Raw genomic sequence first — 15,630 nt, 5'->3', positions numbered from 1 at the left:
TTGTGATTAAGGAAGAGTAATGGTGGAGAAGAGGTTGTGGTTAATTCAACCTGTCAAATCCTATTACGAGGAGTTTACTACTACTAGATTTATATATCAAGGTGTTAATGATTATTTGAAATGCACATTTTGTTTTATATTAGTCCAAGTGGGAGTTTGTTGGGTTTTATGTCCTAAATAAAAACAATTTTAGTATAATCAGATTTACTTATTAATATAGATCAGAAATAACATTTAATGTTGCATGGTTCACATGATTATTTACATAATGTATGAATTCTATTTAAGTCCAGAACATATCAATTTGTTAATGATTATAGTGTTGTCAACACAGTGGAATATAATCTTAATTATATGTTCGAAAGTTTATTCCCTGATTTGTCAGTTCACTGAATTTAGACGGACATGATAATCAGCGATAGGTATTCTTACACCTTGGATAAGTGTTATGTCCTTTCCAAGACATTGGCAAAGTTTACCAGCATCGGATGTATGGAGTATACATCGGAAGGGACCGATATTGAACATTGATTAGATATATTAAAATTTACTGTAATATCTATTCAATTCAATATCACCTGTTGATCCTAGATCAAATGATCTTAATCCTGATATGTTTAGGTTCGATCTCAAGAGTATTATATATGTTCTTTGATTTGTTAATTAAGCCTACTTTTGGGTTAGGGTGATACGTACATTTTGGGAACATGATAGTATAATTGAGTGGGAGCGCTAACATAAATATGGAATCTATAACTTCTATAGGGATTTAGAAGTGAAACGATGATATCCTTCGAGCTTGGCTAAACAGAGATAAATGGTGGAGATCTCATTTCACTTTGCTAAAATATCATTTATACGGAGCTAAGTGTTTAAAGGATAAAATACATTGAAGGTGTAACGGTAACTTAGTGCCTATTCAATGTAGATCATCTATTAGAGGGTCATTGATCAAATTAGGATTATAACAATGGATAACTAATGACGTATCTATATTGTGGAACATATAGAGCGTTTTATATACTGAGAGTCCAATTCTAAGTTCTATGCGTAGATTCAACGAAGAATTAATAAGTCAGTGAATTTAAGATATAAATTCTTGATCTGCTTATTGGAAGCTCGGATATATAGACCCATGGTCCCCATACTAGTTGAGACCATACTGCTTGTAAGACTCAGTTAATTGATTTTGATTAATCAATTATAATTCTAAAGTTAGACTATGTCTACTTTGTGAATTTTCACTAAGCAACGGCGAAATTATAAAGAAAAGAGATTCTAGGTTTATTTATTAATTAAGAGACTTTATATGTCTAATTAATAAATATATTAAATGACAATATTATTTAATAATTAATTTTTTAGTTATTACATAATTAGAATTGGCATTTAAATGGTTGAATTTGAAAATTGGCGTTTTTGAGAAAATGAGATGCAGAAATGATAAAACAGCAAAATTGCATAAGTGATGCCCATTATCCAAAGCCCAGGCCGACCACTATTGTAGGCTTTTATCATTTATTTTTTCATTATTTTAATGCCAAATAATTCTAACTTAAACCTAGGTGGTTACCTATAAATAAGTAGTGATGGCTTCAGGAAAAGAGGATACATCTCATTCCTTCACAGAAAATCTTCTAGCCGCCACCTTCTCTCTTCTTTTCTTTTCTAAATTTCGAAATCCTTGAGTGAATGAGTGAGTGCCCACACACATCAAGTGGTATCTCAATCATGGTGTGTAAGACTGTGGAAAATCAACCAACAAGAAGGAGATTCAGCATCAAAGGAAGGAGAGAAAGAGATCCAGGTTCAGATCTTGGTGATGCTCTGCTACAGAAAGGAATCAAGGGCTAGAGATCTGAACGGAAGGAGTCATTATATTCCGCTTCACCCAATGTAAGGTTTTCTTAAACTCTTATGTGTTTATTTCATTGTTTTAGAATTCATATTAGGATGTTAATGAAACATACTTGTTAGTAAATCTAGATCCTGGTAAAATATATCCAACACTATATTTATCAGTAGATAAGGTTTGACTGATATGATAATCTACATCATAGTTTGCTTGCACCTTGGATAAGTGTTATGTCCTTTCCAGGGCATTGGTTAAAGTAAAGCTTGGATTGGATGCATGGAGGATGCATTGGAAGGGACCGATATTGAACTTGGATTAGATATGATAAATTTACAGTAATATCTATTCAATTCAATATCACCCAGTTGATCCTAGATCAAATGATCTTAATCCTGACATGGTTAGGTTCGATCTCAAGAGTGTTATTTTTGTTCTTTGATTTGTTAGTTAAGCCTACCTTTTGGTCTTGGCGATACGTACATTTTGGGAGAATTGTAGTACAATTGAGTTGGAGCACTAATCATAGATATGGAATCTATAGCTTCTATCTAGACATAGAAGTGAAACGATGATTTCATTCGAGCTGGCTAAACAGAGATAAATGGTTGAGTACTCATTTCAGTGATTATATTAGTTCACTAAAACATCATTTATAGGTGGCTAAGTGTTTTAAGGATAAAATACATTGAAGGGTGTAACGGTAAATTAATCCCTATGCAATGTAGATCATCTATAGAGGATCTTTGATTATTGGGATTATAACAATGGATAATTAATAGCATATCTATATCGTGGAACATATGGAGCATTCTATGTAACCGAGAGTGCAATTCTAAGTATTATGGTGGATGCAATGAGGAATTAAATAAAGTTAGTGAGTTTACTTTGTAAATTCTAAATCTGCTTATTGGAAGCTCAGTTATATAGGCCCATGGTCCCCATACTAGTTGAGAAAACTGCTTATAAGACTCAGTTAATTTATTTTAGTTAATCAATTATAATTCTAAAATTAGACTATGTCTAGTTTATGAATTTTTCACTAAGATATGACTTGATTGTGAAGAAATAATATTTTCGGGTTTATTTGTTAATTAAGAGACGTTATGGAGTCTAATTAATAAATATTATAAATGATAATTTTATTTGATAATTATTTTAATTATTAAATAAATAGTTTTGGCATTCATAGGGTTGAAAGTGCAAAAACTAGTATTTGTGAAAAATACATAAAATAGTTGAGAAAAATGACAAAAATCAAACTAGTGTAGGGCCCACTATGTGGCCGGCCACTGGATGGATATTTTACTCTATTTTTATCAATTTTTTATTCCAAATAATTCAACCCTAACCCTAGTAAAAATTAGTATAAAAGGAAGGCTATGGTCTCATTATCCAACTAATGCTTCTTAAGCTAAAAGCCTAGTTTTCTCTCTAGGTACAGGAGACATCTTCCTTCTTCTTCTTCTTCTTCTTCTATTTCGAAATACTATAGCCTCTCTTCAAAAAAAATTTCAAGCCTTAGTGATTGAGTGCATGCCCACACATATCAAGTAAGTCCTCAATCATAGTGTGTACGACTGTGAAGAATCTAAACACAAAGAAGGAGTTTCGGGCTCAGATCTTGGTGATACTCTGCTACAGAAAGGATACAAGGGTTAGAGATCTGAGTGGAAGGAGTCATTTAATTCCGTTACAACCAATGTAAGGTTTCTCATACCTTTTATGTGTTTATTTTATATTGTTTTAGAAGTTCATGTTTAGGATGTTAAAAACATACTTGTTAGTAAATCTAGATCCTGGTAAATTATATTCCAACAACTAGCCTCAGAGCCATGCTAAATTAACCTAATACAATTATTTAAATAAGGCAAATGAGCCTTCACAATTGGGGTGGTGCATGTGAGGGAGGACTGGGTTAAGTATGTCGTACCCACTGCTATTGACCCCCTAACTCTCACACAAGGCCAAAAGGAGAGGAATTTAACTATTAAATAAATAATTGTTATTCATTTAATAAGCCTAATTCTAATTGGGCCTAAATAAAATTACTTATGTCAAATTTTATTTTAGCAGCCTAGTCCATTTACTTAGTAAAACTTAAATGGGCTTCCTATATCCATCTAAGCCCAATAGCAAACATATAGGCTCACACTGGTCAAATGATTTGGATGAGCCCTATCATGTTACTAGGTTTACACAGATGAAAGAAGTACAAAATTTACCTGTTACAAATTATTTATAGGATCTATTGACAATTAGACTATGATAAAAAACAGATCATTGGATATGTCAATTAGTTAATCATAGCAATTTAGAAAAAATAAATAATAGGTTTGTTAAATTTTTTTTTTGAATAAACAATATAAGTAAATAAACATTGTTCCTGTAACATATGTGAAATAAGATATTAATATAATTAAATTATTATTTTAAACTAACCAATTAAAATTTTGAAAATTTAGGGTTCTTATAACCAACCTTAAAAATCTCATCAAAATTTAAAATTCCAAAAACGAAAACTAATTTAAAATATCTAGGTTTATTTGAATTATTTTATCAAATTAAATTAAATATCAAATAAGATAAATGATTTGAAAAAAAAAATTCTTCAATATCATTTTCGAATTTTATAATTTAATAAAATTAAAATAATAACATAAAACAATTTTAAAATAGATGTGGTTAGATAATTATTATTTTAAGAATAAAATAATAAATAAATAATAATTATCCTAATTATATGTCAAAATATCCCAAATTAAGCATTATTCAAATTTCTACAAAAATATCTAAGTTATTTAAATATTTAAAATAAAATTTATAAATTTTTAATAAGTTAAATGATATAAAATAGTAAAATATCATTTATCAAACTTAAAGATAATGCTATCTTTTAATTTAAAATATGTCAAATATTAAAATATCTGATCTTATAAATAAATAATATATAAATATTAAAGAAATTAACAAATTTTTAAATCTGACCATAATTTAAAAATAAAATAATCAATTTTTAAATTTAAACCTCAAAATATCAAGGAACTAATAATAATCTATTAAAAATAGTTATTATTAATTTAAAAAATGATATTTAAGTTTAAATATATTAAAAATAATATTTTATTTTAATTTTAGGGTTTGAAAATTGAAAAATCCGAAATTTGGAAAAAATTCCACAAAAATCGGATTTTTGGGTGATGGCTACCCAGTAGGCTGCATGTGCAGCCTCGAGAGGTTGAAAAAAGCCTTACGCGGGCGGAAGACAGGGGCTTGGGCGAGGAAACTGTTGGGTTTTATGCCCTAAATAAAACTCATTTCGAAATAATCAGATTTACTTATTAATAAAGATCACAAATAACATTTAGTGTTGCGTGGTTCACATGATTTATTTCATGATTATATGTACATAATATATGAATTCTATTTAAGTCAAGAACATATGAATTTGTTAATGATTATAGTGTTGTCAACACAGTGGAATATAATCTTAATTATATGTTCGAAAGTTTATTCCCTGATTTGTCAGTTCACTAGATTTAGACTGACATGGTATAATCAGTGATAGGTATTCTTACACCTTGGATAAGTGTTATGTCCTTTCCAGGGCATTGGCAAAGTTTACCAGCATCAGATGTATGGAGTATACATCGGAAGGGGCCGATATTGAACTTTGATTAGATATATTAAAATATATTGTAATATCTATTCAATTCAATACCACCTGTTGATCCTAGATCAAATGATCTTAATCCTGATATGTTTAGGTTCGATCTCAAGAGTATTATACATGTTCTTTGATTTGTTAGTTAAGCCTACTTTTGGGTCAGGGTGATACGTACATTTTCGGAACATGATAGTGCAATTGAGTGGGAGCGCTAACATAAATATGGAATCTATAGCTTCTATCTGACAAATAGAAAGTAAAGGATGATTTCGTTCGAGCTTGACCAAACGAAAATAAATGATGGAGTACTTATTTCACTTAGCTGAAATATCATTTATACGGGGTTAAGTGTTTTAAGGATAAAATACATTGTAGGGTGTTACGGTAATCTAATCCCTTTACAGTGTAGATCATCTACATTGAAGGTGTAATGGTAACTTAGTGCCTATTCAATGTAGATCATCTATTAGAGGGTCATTGATCAAATTAGGATTATAACAATGGATAACTAATGACGTATCTATATCGTTGAACATATAGAGCGTTCTATATATTGAGAGTGCAATTCTAAGTTCTATGCGTGGATTCAACGAAGAATTAATAAGTCAGTGAATTTAAGATATAAATTCTTGATTTGCTTATTGGAAGCTCGGATATATAGACCCATGGTCCCCATACTAGTTGAGACCATACTGCTTGTAAGACTCAGTTAATTGGTTTTGATTAATCAATTATAATTCTAAAGTTAGACTATGTCTAGTTTATGAATTTTCACTAAGCAAGGGCAAAATTGTAAAGAAAAGAGATTCTAGGTTTATGTATTAATTAAGAGACTTTATATGTCTAATTAATAAATATATTAAATGACAATATTATTTAATAATTAATTTTTTAGTTATTAAATAATTAGAGTTGGCATTTAAATGGTTAAATTGGAAAATTGGCGTTTTTGGGAATATGGGATAGAAAAATGACAAAATGGCAAAATTTCAAAGTGGGCCCAATCCACTATCCATGGGCGGCACACTTAGTGTAATTTTCCTATTTTTCTATTATTTTAATGCCAAATAATTCTAACCTAAACCTAAGTGCTTACCTATAAATAGATAGTGATGACTCTCATTCACACTTAACTCTGTCAGATGAAAGTTGAGCCTCCTATTCTATACATAGCCGCCACTTCCCTTCTCTCTTCTTTTCCTCTTCAATTTCGAACCTTGAGTGAATGAGTGAGTGCCCACACACATCAAGTGGTATCTCAATCATAGTGTGTAAGACTGTAGGAGAATTCTAAACAACAAGAAGGAGATTCAGCATCAAAGGAGAGAAAGAGATCCAGGTTCAGATCTTGGTGATGCTCTGCTACAGAAAGGAATCAAGGGCTAGAGATCTGAACGGAAGGAGTCATTATATTCCGCTGCACCTAATGTAAGGTTTACTAAACTTTATATGTGTTTATTTCATTGTTTTAGAATTCATATTAGGATGTTAATGAAACATACTTGTTAGTAAATCTAGATCCTGGTAAAATGTATCCAACAAAAACACGGCGCCAGCAGCCTCCTGGAGCCGAAATTGCAGCCTCTTGGGCGAGGCGCGTGTCCGAGCATTGAGGGCATTCAGACACGAGATTGTCTGAAGCAGGCGCACGCGTGTCCGAGATGCCTGTTGCGCATGAGCACCATCTCGACACCATTCAACCCCGATTTTCAAACCTTCATATCTTTTTCAATTTTTATCGGAATCGAGTTCCGTAAAAACCAAAACTGCTTAGTTTTTCACAAGGAATCAAAACAAAATATTTTCAGAAAGAAAAAAAATATTTTTCATGGAAAAATTTCGTACAACACTTACATTCATTAAATAAGCACATAAACCAACATGAAACCATCCAAATCAACACAAATCATCGTTTTAATTAATATTTCATGAAAGTAAATCATTACCATGGCTCTGAGGCGAGTTATTGGAATTATTTTACCAGGATCTAGATTTACTACCATGTATGTTGTTTAACATCCTAATATGAATTTCTAAAACAATGTAAATAAACACATATAAAGTTTTAGGAAACCTTACATTGATTGCAGCGGAATATAATGACTCCTTTCGTTCAAATATCTAGCCCTTGATTCCTTTCTGTAGCAGAGCATTATCAAGATCTGAACCTGGATCTCTTTCTCTCCTTCCTGAGCCCGATTCTCCTTCTTGTTGATTGGATTCTTCACAGTCTTACACACTATGATTGAGATACCACTTGATGTGTGTGGGCACTCACTCTATTACTCAAGGTTTGAAATTATGAAGAACAGAAAGAAGAGAAGTGGTTTCGGCCTAGAAAGAAAGAAGGCTCAGGAAAAATTTCTAAAAGTGAAATTTCATCAATCTTTAAGTTTGAGCCATCACTATCTATTTATAGACAACCACTAGGTTTAGGTTAGATTTATTTGGCATTAAAATAATTGAAAAATAAATGGTAAATTACACTAGTGTGGCCGGCCATGGATTATTATTGGGCCCCACTTTGCAATTTTTCCATTTTATTTTCTCAAAAATGCTAATTTTCTAATTTAACCACTTAAATGCCAATTTCAATTATTTAATAAATAAAAATTAATTATTAAATAATATTTTCATTTAATATATTTATTAATTAGACATAATAAAATCTTCTAATTAATAAATAAAAACTAGAATCTCTTTTCTTCATAATTAAGCCCTTGCTTAGTGAAAATTCATAAACTAGACATAGTATAATTTTAGAATTATAATTGATTAACTAAAATCAATTAACTGAGTCTTAAAAGCAGTATGGTCTCAACTAGTATGGGGACCATGGGCCTATATAATCGAGCTTCCAATAAGCAGACCCAGAACTTACCAGGTAAATTCACTGACTTATTAATTCCTTGTTGCATCCACGCATAGAACTTGGAATTACACTCTCAGTCATATAGAACGCTCTATATGTTCCACGATATAGATACGCTATTAATTATCCATTGTTATAATCCCAATAATCAATGATCCTCTATAGATGATCTACATTGCATGGGATAAAATTACCGTTACACCCTTTCAATGTATTTTATCCTTAAAACACTTGCCACCTATAAATGATATTTTAGTGAAATAAAATAATCACTAAAATGAGATCTCAATCATTTATCTCTATTTAGCAAGCTCGAAGGAAATCACCGTTTCACTTCTAAATACCTATAGAAGCTATAGATTCCATATCTATGTTTAGCACTCCCACTCAATTGTACTACCATGTTTCCAAAATGTACGTATCACCCTGACCAAAAAGTAGGCTTAATTAACAAATCAAAGAACATGAATAACTGTTGGAATTTATTTTACCAGGATCTTAGATCTACTCACAAGTATGTTTATTAACACCCTAAATATGAACTTTCTAAAACGATGAAATAAACACATATAAAGTTTAGGAAACCTTACATTGGGTGCAGCGGAATATAATGACTCCTTCCGTTCAGATATCTAGCCCTTGATTCCTTTCTGTAGCAGAGCATTATCAATATCTGAACCTGGATCTCTTTCTCTGAATCTTTGGTGCTGAAACTACTTCTTGCTGAAAGTCTTTCTTCACGATCTTCCTCACTATGGTTGAGGTATCACTTGCTGTGTGTGGGCACTACTCATACACTAAGTATTTCAAAATCTCAATGAGGAAGAGAGAGAGAGTGGGTTCGGCCAAAGATAGGGAGAGAGAAGGCACAGGTTTTTCTGAATCATAAATTTTAGAAGAAAAGTGTGTTATTTTCCTGAAGCCTTCACTATCTATTTATAGCATTCCACTAGGGTTAGGTTTGAATTATTTGGCATTAAAATAATGAAAATATCAGAGGTAAATTCCTATAAAAGTGGTCGGCCCTATACTAGTGGATTTGGGCCTCACTTTTTGCAATTTTGCAGTTTTATCTTTTCTGCATCTGATTTTCTCAAAAACGCCAATTTTCTAATTCAACCATTTAAATGCCAATTCTAACTATTTAATAACTATAGATAATTATTAAATAATAGTGTCATTTATCATATTTATTAATTGAACCATACAAAGTATCATAATTAACAAATATGCCCCTAAAACTCTTTCTTTACAATTTCGCCCTTACTTAGTGAAAATTTCACAAATAGACATAGTCTAATTTGAGAATTATAATTGATTAATCAAAACCAATTACATGAGTCTTACAAGCAATATTATCTCAACTAGTGCGGGTACCATGGGTCTATATAACCAAGCTTCCAATAAGCAGATCAAGAATTTACAACCTAAATTCACTAACTTATTATTTCTTCATTGAATCCACGCATAGAACTTAGAATTGCACTCTCAGTATATAGAATGCTCTATATGTTCCGCCATATAGACACATCATTAGTTATCCATTGTTATAATCCTAATGTGATCAATGATCCTCTATATGAATGATCTACACTGTAAAGGGATTAAATTACCGTTACACCCTACAATGTATTTATTCCTTAAAACACTTGACCCCGTATAAATGATATTTCAGCTTATGTGAAATGAGTACTCCACCATTTATGTTCGTTTGGTCAAGCTCGAAGGAGATCATCCTTTGCTTACTTTTCGCTAGATAGAAGCTATAGATTCCATGTTTATGATAGCACTCCCACTCAATTACACTACCGTGTTCCCAAAATGTACGTATCACCCTAACCTAAAAGTAGGCTTAACTAACAAATCAAAGAACACGTATAGCCTTTCAAGATTGAGCCTAATCATAACAGGATTAAGATCATTTGATCTAGGATCGACTAGGCGATATTGACTTGAATAGATATTACGGTAAGTTTAATAAATCTAAGTCAAAGTTCAATATCGGTCCCTTCCGATGCATACTCCATGCATCCAACGTGAGCTTTACTTTAACCAATGCTCTGGAAAGAACATAGCACTTCTCCAAATGCAAGTAAACTCTGTTGTAGATTATCATATCAGTAAAATCTTATGTTTGATAAATCTAGGAAACTTTAATCACATAGTCATGTTTACTTTCCAATGTGTTGATGGCACAATAAACAGGATCAAGTATGTGAAAAGGGTTTCAGATGAATTTATACATTATGTACATATAATCATGAAATAAATCATGCGAACCATGCAACATTAAATGTTATTTCTGATCTATATTAATAAGTAAATCTGATTATATTGAAATGAGTTATATTTAGGGCATAAAACCCAACAAACTCCCACTTGCACTAATATAAAACAAAAAGTGTGTTTCAAATAATCTCAACACCTCAATATACTAATCAAGTGTAGTAGTAGTAAACTCCTCGTAATAGGATCTGAAAGGTTGAATTAACCACAACCTTTTCTCCACCATTACTCTTCCTTAATCACAAAATTATTGATAATGTGAAATTCCTCTCTATATGTCTACTCTCTTGGGATACTGGATTCTATAGCTTTGGCAACTACTTTTGGTTAATCAGGAAATTAACACTAGTAGTTTAGGCAATTTGGAATGGTGCCAAAAATATATAGAACTTTCCTTAGACTGAATAAGTACCTTTCCTGTAACTTTAACATTCAGTCCCTCTCTGGTAGACCTAGAGACTTCTGATAGGTTTTTACACTTCTCCAAATTCCACCCCCAGAGTAATCACCATCTTATCAGAAAGATTTTCTAGCACAAAGGCAAATTTTGAAATCTGATATGGTGTAAGTCTAAGAGTTTTAAACACACCCTTATAGACTAACATATAGTTGCTCTTCTTAATCTTAAGATTTACTTGATTGTCTTCCAATGTTCTTCTCCTGGATTAATCTGATACCTACTCATTACTCCCACTCAACAGCAGGTGTCTGGTCTAAGGCATACAAAAGCATATCTAAGACCTCTCACTGTTGATGTAAGAAATTCTTTCATGGCTTTATCTTTTCTGGAATAGTTGAGACTTTTCCTTAGATAAATAAAATCTATGTCTAAGAAGTTGTGAAGCTTCTATAGATTACCATTAGAAAGAAAATGCTTCAGCATCTTACTAAAGTAGGTTGCTTGCATTAGAGTAAGTAATTACCAGGTATACCACAAGCCATAGGTTTAGATAAACTCAAACCTATAATACTAGGAACAGGAAGTTTTGTTAATTCCATTGAATGGACTTATAAACGAAAATTTCCTTTTATGTCCTTGTAATAGAAAACTTTAGGTTATTCTGTAAAGACCGCTTAGTTTAATTTGGAAATTAGCAGTTAATCACGTTTAATTATGAAATTATTTATAGCTATTTAAATAATTATTTTTACTGTTATTATTGAATTCTGAGATGCATTTTTATGTCATTTAGTAGTTTTCATAATTTTGCATTTCCGGTGCCCGGTATCATGAAACTCGATGTTTGGCTCAGTAAAATCACAACTTAGTATGTTAGTAGTTTGGGACGGTTTATTAGACTTTGGGAATCTTGAGAATGGCCGGGAATTTAGAATTTCTCAAAAAAAAAATACCCCTTTAGTGTTATTTATGTGATTTTTGTGTGAAGGGGCAAAATGGTCATTTTGCCCCATTATTAGTTTGTCCTTTAGTGGACTTAGAAAATAAATTTATTAAGTGTTTTATTATGTTTTGTTGGCTGAAATAAAGGATATGATTTTGCATGTTTCTCATTTATTCAAAGTTAGAACAAAATTACAAATTTCTCAAAAAACACTCTCTCTTTTCCTCTGTCTTTTTCGGCCCCTTGAGCAGCAAGAAAAGAAGATTTCCTCTTGGATTCCAAGCGTATTTTTGCATTGATTTTGACCTCTTGTTGTTGGTATGTTTCTCTAGCTTCTCTTTTAAATTTTCTTGATGAATTTTGATGAAGAGGATGTGTTGCATGCTTAGGTTTAGGTCATTGCTGTTACTGGGAGGTTGTTGATATTTTCAGAGATTTAAGCTTGTTTATTTGAGTCTATTTGAGCTGTGTGTGATGCTTGATAGTTAGGTTGAGTAAAATTATGGTTTTTCTATGCAAGAGTTTAGTTTTCAAAGAGAAAATGGAGAATTTGGTGGCTGTGTGTATTGCATGAGTTTAAGTTTGTTTTCTGCAGTGTTTTTATGCATGCTTATGTAGTTCTAATCTAGTTTTGAGGGTTGTAAGTGAGCTTTAGCCAAGTTTGAGTTTTGGAACTCAAAGCTTGGGCTTTAATGGCACTTTTTGTTTCTATGCATTCTGGGTTGTGTTATTGATTTAGATATGTTATTTGGGTCCTATAGAACAGGTTTGGAAGGTTTGAGGTTGTTTGGGTGTGATTTGGTTGAGTTATGAAATTTTTAAAATCTGCCTGCGAGGAACCGGAATTCCGGTTGTGCATCCGGAATTCCGGATGAGGGTTCAGGAATTCCCAGAACCAGAATTCTGGTTGCAGAACCGGTCTACCGGTTGGGGAATTTTCAGGAACCCTAGTTTTCCTCGTTTTTATGTTATTTGGGGTATTGCCATGCTTTTTATCGATAGGGAAACTTTTAGTTCCTAGTTTAAGTCCCCGGGAAGTGATTTAGCGTATCACTTATGGTGTTGTGATTTTTATGGTTTAGGAGCTTGTAATTCGCCGCGCAGATAGTTCCAGTCAGGTTGACCGGCACACCTGAATTCGGAATCCAGGTAAGATTAGTATAACAGTATGCATATGTAGATTACATGTTTAGCGTGCATGTAGGAAGCCTGTTAGATTACATTAGATATGTATGTTGGCTTCGAACCATCCAACTGTGTCACGTCGGTACAAGCTGGAGTATGACCAGCAGCGGGAGTATGACCGGTTCGACCGATTAGGCTGACACTGTATCACGTCGGTACAGGCTGGAGTATGACCAGCAGCCGGAGTATGAACGGTTCGACAGATTAGGCTGATACTTAGGTTGGTGGTTCCGTACTATTTGACGTATCACGTCGGTACAGGCTGGAGTATGACAAGCAGCCGGAGTATGACCGGTTCGACCGATTAGGCTGATACTGTAACACGTCGGTACAGGCTGGAGTATGACCAGTAGCCGGAGTATGACCGCTTTGACCGATTAGGTTGTACTTGTCAATAGTACCATCCCTATGAACGTTCAGAACTCAGTACCGTGTTGGACACGGCAGTTAGGGGGACTCAGTATCGTGTTGGACACGGCAGTTAGGGTTATGGTCAGGGGTATGGCCGGGAATTTAGAATTTCCCAAAAAATATACCCCTTTAGTGTTATTTATGTGATTTTTGTGTGAAGGGGAAAAATGGTCATTATTAGTTTGTCCTTTAGTGGACTTAAAAAATAAATTTATTAAGTGTTTTATTATGTTTTGTTGGCTGAAATAAAGGATATGATTTTGCATGTCTCTCATTTATTCAAAGTTAGAAAAAAATTACAAATTTCTCAAAAAACACTCTCTCTTTTCCTCTCTCTTTTTCGGCCCCTTGAGTAGCAAGAAAAGAGGATTTCCTCTTGGATTCCAAGCTGATTTTTGCATTGATTTTGACCTCTTGTTGTTGGTATGTTTCTCTAGCTTCTCTTTTAAATTTTCTTGATGAATTTTGATGAAAAGGATGTGTTGCATTCTTAGTTTTAGGTCATTGTTGTTGCTGGGAGGTTGTTGATATTTTCAGATATTTAAGCTTGTTTATTTGAGTCTATTTGAGCTGTTTGTGATGCTTGATAGTTAGGTTGAGTAAAATTATGGTTTTTCTATGCAAGAGTTTAGTTTTCAAAGAGAAAATGGAGAATTTGGTGGCTGTGAGTATTGCATGAGTTTAAGTTTGTTTTCTGCAGTGTTTTTATGCATGCTTATGTAGTTCTAATCTAGTTTTGAGGGTTGTAAGTGTGCTTTAGCCAAGTTTGAGTTTTGGAACTCAAAGCTTGGGCTTTAATGGTACTTTTTGTTTCTGTGCATTCTGGGTTGTGTTATTGCTTTAGATATGTTATTTGGGTCCTATAGAACATGCCTGGAAGGTTTGAGGTTGTTTGGGTGTGATTTGGTTGAGTTATGAAATTTTGAAAATCTGCCTGCGAGGAACCGGAATTCCGGTTGTGCATCCGGAATTCCGGATGAGGGTTCAGGAATTCCCAGAACCAGAATTCCGGTTGCAGAACCGGTTAACCGGTTGGGGAATTTTCAGGAACCCTAGTTTTCCTCGTTTTTATGTTATTTGGGGTATTGCCATGCTTTTTATCGATAGGGAAACTTTTAGTTCCTAGTTTAAGTCCCCGGGAAGTGATTTAGCGTATCACTTATGGTGTTGTGATTTTTATGGTTTAGGAGCTTGTAATCCGCCGCGCAGATAGTTCCAGTCAGGTTGACCGGCACACCTGAATTCGGAATCCAGGTAAGATTAGTATAATAGTATGCATATGTAGATTACATGTTTAGCGTGCATGTAGGAAGCCTGTTAGATTACATTAGATATGTATGTTGGCTTCGAACCATCCAACTGTGTCACGTCGGTACAAGCTGGAGTATGACCAGCAGCTGGAGTATGACCGGTTCGACCGATTAGGCTGACACTGTATCACGTCGGTACAGGCTGGAGTATGACCAGCAGCCGGAGTATGAACGGTTCGACAGATTAGGCTGATACTTAGGTTGGTGGTTCCGTACTATTTGACGTATCACGTCGGTACAGGCTGGAGTATGACAAGCAGCCGGAGTATGACCGGTTCGACCGATTAGGCTGATACTGTAACACGTCGGTACAGGCTAGAGTATGACTAGCAGCCGGAGTATGACCGGTTTGACCGATTAGGCTGTTACTTATCAATAGTACCGTCCCTATGAACCTTTAAAACTCAGTACCGTGTTGGACACGGCAGTTAGGGGGACTCAGTATCGTGTTGGACACGGCAGTTAGGGTTATGGTCAGGGGTATGGGCGTTTGATCATGACCGGGATTTATGTATGAGCATTATTATGCTTTTCTTACTGAGTCTGTCGACTCACAGTGCTATGTTTATGTGTAGGTAAGGGCAAGGCTAGAGCTGATGGACCGTGAGCGAGCCGGTGAAGATTGTACATGTCGGGGCGGTTAGGCCTGGAGCGTACGATCATCGGTATAGTGAGGCTATTTTTGTAACTAGTCGCTAGGCGAC

This window comes from Cannabis sativa, chromosome 3, assembly GCF_029168945.1.
Source record: "Cannabis sativa cultivar Pink pepper isolate KNU-18-1 chromosome 3, ASM2916894v1, whole genome shotgun sequence".
Classification (NCBI taxonomy): domain Eukaryota; kingdom Viridiplantae; phylum Streptophyta; class Magnoliopsida; order Rosales; family Cannabaceae; genus Cannabis; species Cannabis sativa.
The sequence above is the reverse complement of the archived record's forward strand: the minus strand, read 5'-3'. Positions refer to the sequence as shown.